Source organism: Gossypium arboreum, chromosome 4 (genome assembly GCF_025698485.1).
Source record: "Gossypium arboreum isolate Shixiya-1 chromosome 4, ASM2569848v2, whole genome shotgun sequence".
Classification (NCBI taxonomy): domain Eukaryota; kingdom Viridiplantae; phylum Streptophyta; class Magnoliopsida; order Malvales; family Malvaceae; genus Gossypium; species Gossypium arboreum.
This window is the reverse complement of record NC_069073.1, coordinates 50,181,415-50,187,196: the sequence shown is the minus strand read 5'-3', so window position 1 is coordinate 50,187,196 and position 5,782 is coordinate 50,181,415. Positions and strand designations below refer to the sequence as shown.

At 39.9% G+C, this 5,782-nt stretch overlaps 1 non-coding gene across 1 annotated transcript; it reads right to left on the bottom strand.

The window, feature by feature from the left end:
• Positions 1-742: 742 nt before the first annotated feature.
• LOC128291925 (small nucleolar RNA R71) lies at positions 743-849 on the bottom strand. Its single transcript, XR_008281909.1, has one exon. It is a non-coding gene; the product is annotated as a small nucleolar RNA R71 (small nucleolar RNA).
• Positions 850-5,782: the final 4,933 nt, after the last annotated feature.

Genomic DNA, 5,782 nt, shown 5'->3' with positions numbered 1-5,782 from the left:
GTAACCATCAAGTTTTTGGCGCCGTTGCCAGGGACTAAGATAGTTGGAACGCTTAATTTTTATTATTTTAGCCATTTTTACCCTTATTGCAATTTACTCTTTGTTTTTAGTTTAATTTTTCTTTTTTAATTTTTTTTGTTTGCTTCTAACAGGTGTCTCTAGTTTATGACTAGGAGGAACCCATCAGGACCTTTGCTTTTTGATAGTGAGGTCGTGAGCACAGCTCGCAGAAACCAAAGAGAAACAAGGCGAAGCCTACAATACATAGAGGAAGAGCGAGAGGGCGACATCCATACTATAACCGAGGACATGGCTGATAATCAGAATGATGCGCTACCTCCTGTGGTTACTAAAAATCTAGTAAATCAAAACCCTACTCCTCGTACTATGTATGATTATGCTAAGCTACTTTAGTAGGAACTGAATCCAGTATTGTTTGACTGCTGTTGCTGCGAATAATTTTGAACTAAAACCTAACACTATTCAAATGATACAACAGTTTGTTCGGTTTGATGGTTTGTAGGACGAGGATCCAAACACTCATTTAACAAATTTTCTAGAATTTTGCGGCACCTTTAAGATCAATGGCATTTCTGATGATGTCATTCACCTTTGTCTGTTTCCCTTTTCATTAAGGAATAAGGCTAAATAATGGTTGAACTCGTTACCATGAGGGTCAATCACTACTTGGGAACAAATGACTAAAAAATTTTTCAAATATTTTCCGTCAGCTAAAATGGCTAAATTGAGGAATGATATCTCTTCATTTATGCAGATGGATTTAGAAACACTATATGATGCATGGGAGAGATACAAGGATTTGTTGAGAAGGTGCCCTCACCATGGGTTACCTTTATGGCTACAGGTTCAAACTTTCCACAATGGTTTGAACCCTTCAACTAGACAGATGGTCGATGCAGGGGCCAGTGGAACCTTAAATAACAAAACACCTGAGGAGGCTTATGAGTTCATTGAAGAGATGTCACTGAATAATTATCAGTGGCAAGTTATGAGAATAAAGCCAACAAAATCAGCCGGTGTTTTCGACCTAGATGTAGTCACAATGCTTTCTAACCAGGTTGAACTTTTAAATAAAAAGATTGATGGCTTATGTGTTTCTGTGCAGGTACATCCGGTGATGCAGTGTGATACAAATAGAGGAGGGATAAATAATCCAAAATGCCTAGCCTACGATCATAGTACTACAAACGAACAAGTCCACTATATGGGTAAGAATTCTAGACCACAGAATAATCCATATAGTAATTCTTATAATGCAGGTTGGAGGAATCATCCCAACTTCTCTTGGGGTGGTCAAGGAAATCAAAGACCATGACCCCCTCTAGGCTTTCAGCCAACTTACCAGCAAGAGAAAAAGTCAAACCTTGAAGAGATGCTAACGAAATTCATCTTGGTTTTAGAAACACATTTCCAAAACACCAAAACAGTGCTTAAAAATCAACAAGCGCTCGAGACTCAAATAGGTCAGCTTGCTAAGCTGATCTCAGAAAGACCATAAGGTAGCTTGCTCAGCAACACCGAGGCTAACACAAGAGAGCAGCTTCATTCAATTACTGTTCAATATGAAGAAGGATTAGTTGAGTCCACACTAGAACCAAGACAAGAAACTATGTTAAGCCAAAAAAAGGTGGACGAAAGCCATAACAAACAAAAATCGGTAAGCAGAGAATACACACCTCGCGTGCCCTACCTTAAAGCGATAAAGAAAGGCTGCACAGACGAACAATTCAGTAAATTTCTTAACATTTTAAAAAATTTACATATTAAATTACTGTTTATTGAAGCTTTTTCGTAGATGCACAACTCAGTTAAATTTTTAAAGGAGCTTCTGGGAAATAAATGGAAGTTAGATGGTTCGGTGCAAGTGGAATTAAATGCAGTTTGCTCAGCAATTCTACAAAATAAACTACCCAACAAGTTAAAGGATCCAATGAGTTTTACTATTCCTTGTTTAATCGATAGTTTAAACGTTAATAATGCTTTAGCCGATTTAGGGGCAAGTATAAATGTCATGCCCTATAAAATGTTTAGACAACTAGGTATTGAGAAACCTAAACAAACTACGATGAGTATACAACTGGTAGACAAAACTATTAGATTTCGTAGAGGTATTCTTGAGGACGTACTCGTTAAGATTGATAAATTCATATTCCCAGTAGACTTTGTTGTTTTAGACATGGAAGAGGACGGTGACATTCCTTTAATTTTAGGACGAGCTTTTTAGCGAATGCTAGGACTATTATTATGTTGGTACAGGTGAACTGACACTTCGTGCAGGTGATGAAGTGGTTATTCTTCAAACTCATGATTCAATTGAGATACCAAGTAATGAAGATAACCTTATAAATCCGGTTAATAAGACTAATCATGTGATTCAGCCCTCCTTGCAGGAAAATTTTTTGAGTAACATAAATGAGCAATGTTTTAGTTCATTTGCTAACAATGAAACCATCCATGAACGATGAATGTTACAGATAAATGAACTAGATGAATGGCAGACTCATGGCAAGGAGGAGCAAAAGCAACACCATAATGAGTTCAATGAGAGAACCAGTCAATTTAAGGTTGGGGACCAAGTCTGGCTAGATAAAAAAGACCCTCGAATTACCATTACAGAGCTCAATGCAAATGGAGTGACTCCTTTTACGGTACTCAAAGTCTTTCCACACGGTACAGTTGAGGTAACCCATTTGCATTTTGGCACTTTTAATGTAAACAGTACTTGACTTAAACCTTGTTTAATTAAAGGATTTGACAGAGGGAAAGAGGAGTTTCAACTCTATGATCCACCGTGACCATATAAATGCGAGGAAAGTCGAGCTTAGACTCTAAATAAGTGCTTCTCGGGAGGCAACCCGAGCACTAACACCACTAACTAGTTTATTTTAGCTATTTTTCATATTTTAATGCAGGTACAATGACCCGCACAGCCTGGACACACGGGCGTGTCCTCGGCCGTGTGGAAACAGGGCTTAAATCACCCAAAATAGACAGACACGGGTTAAAAGAGGCCAGATGGGCGTGCGACACGGTCATGTGGACCCCATGGCCTGGACACACGGGCATGTCATAGGCCATGTGAAAACTGAGGCTAAATTTTCAAATTTTAAATAAGTCAGAAAGCTCCAAGGGCAAGGCACACAGCCGTGTGTCCTGACACACGGGCGTGTGGGAGACCACACGGGCGTGGGAGAAGCAAACGTACTGCCGTGTGAACCACACGGCTTGAAAACACCGGTGAGTCCCAGGCTTTGTGACGAATGAGCATTTAATTTTAATGATGAACACGGGCTATCCATGATCTACACGAGCGTGTGACACGACCGTGTGGCCCAACACGGGTCTCACACGACTGTGTCCCTATTTAAACCTTAATCCCCTTTTCATTTTCCCCTATTTTGTCTTTTTCTCCTCTTCTTCATCCCCTAGCCACCGCATCTTTCATCTCTCTTCTTCGACCAGCTCCAAACCCCCTACTGTTCCACACCTGACGCATCTCTCTCCCTTCTATGCCCACACCAAATCCCAGCCCTTTCTCCCTTTCCTCCCCTTGCGCGCAAACACCCACTCCCTATGAACCCAATCCGATCACCATCCTCTCAACCACTAGCGCCAAACCAGCCTCACCCTTCCCCATTTCGCGCACTACCACCAACCACCTAGCCGCCGTCCACTCAAACTATAACAGTCGATTTTCAATATTCTTGATTTTCATTATGTTTTTCTGTATTATTTTATTTTAGTCTATTTTATTGATTTACTAATATTTTTTATTTTTCTAGTATTCGTTTAGTAATTTCTTCCTCTTATTAATAGTAGATTTGGGATCTTCCTCTCTTGATTCTTGTTTTTTTTTCATTTGCTTCGCTCACTGTTTTAATCATAGGTTCTTTTGATATATTTTTGGATTTAGTTAGTTGATAATGATGTTCGGTTTGTCTTTAGTGTTTATTTGTTTTCATGATTTGGTGTATTGGCTTTTCCCTTTTTACTATTATTATTTCTAATTAGTTTAGTATACTGTTAGTTTAGATTCACATTCTGTTAGTTTTTACATCTTAATGTAATAGTGCATATAGGACTAAATTTTCCATCTTGCCATTTTTGTTATCATACTAGAGTCTTCTCAGTCACATTTCTGTCTTATTCACATGTCTCCTCCTAAGCTTTTCGATGTATTTGATTGCTATTATTTATTCCTATTTTATTCATATTGGAATGTTTTCCTTTTTAGGTACATCATGACAAACACACTAGGCAAATCCAAGGTAGCAGTCCCTGCTTCGAAAAAGCAGAAGGGTCCTAGCACAACTTCTTCAAGCGCCTCAACTGAAGCTCGTCACCTTCTGCTTCGATTTTTGTCAGGCCCACAGGACGACTTGTTTCAGCTTATTCAAGTACAACCATTAGGAGTGGGCCGTTGTATTAATTGGGAAGCCTTGGAGCAGGTCCAACTTGCCCACCCTTGTTCGATTCCATCTCACCATTGCCCCGTGGGATCGGTTCTTTGCAATTATCGAGCCCACCTATTCGGAGCTTACCTTGGAGTTTTACACTACTTTCCATCTATAGCATGTGATAAAAACCTATGACGAGGCCGGTACTATCACTTTTAGACTTGGTGGACTCGTAAGATACATGAGTGTACTAGAGTTTGGAGCTACTTTGGGCCTCTACACGGAAGAGTTTATAGCTTTCGATTTTTTCTACATCGTCACCAACATATGCACCACTCGCCCTCCTACTGTTGGACTGACCTTACCGTGAGTACTGTTCCCTGTGACGCAAGTCACTCAAAGCCGACTTCTCTTCCCCCAGGACTACGCTTCATCTATGCTATCTTGGCTCACACCCTAACTGGGAGGAGAGAGAGCACCGGCGTCGTTAACACCACCAATGCTTACTTCTTATGGAGCATGGCAACTAGTCATGTATTTGATTTGTCATACTTTATTGCCCTTGCTTTTCGCCACCAGACAGACCGCCATAGGAGGGGCCTCATTTGCCTTGGGCCCTACGTGACTCACCTCGCTCGACACTTCAGCCTCTTCAACACTCAAGAGATGTCATCGACATTCACACTAGTAAGCCAGATGTCTCATCAAGGAATTTCTAGTATGATCTACATGAGGATGATAGAACGACGCCATGGATTGAACCCCCCTCAATACAGACTTGTCCACTCTGATGATTAGAATAATCCAGAGGATATTACTAATGATGTCCCTCCCCTTCATGAGGACCCACCTACACCACCATCACAGAGTCACCACCCCACTACTTCCATTTTGACAGATATATTTGAGCAGCAGTGTTTTGAGCTGTTCGACAGCATTGATGCCACTCTTCAATAGATTTTCCACCACCTCTACATCTCTCCTTCGGCACCGTCGACCCACGAGGCATCCGATCATGAGGACTTTTGAGTCCAATTATATTATTATTACTACTTTTATTTTTAATTTTCATTTTATTTCTCTTTTATTTATTTTTGTAGACTTATGTTTTATATTTTGAACTATGTTTATATTTATGGTTATTATTCAGTAATACCTTAATTATCTTTCACAATTGTGTTTATTTTCTTATTAGTTATTCTGAATCATACCATTCATTGGCCTCATCCACAATTCTAGCCTTCGCTAGTCCAAGGATTTCATCCAAAATTTCATGGCAGTTTCATTTCTCTCCCTCTCTTCTAATATTATACTTATATTGTTATTATCTATCTTTGTACATTGAGGACAATGTACACCTTGAG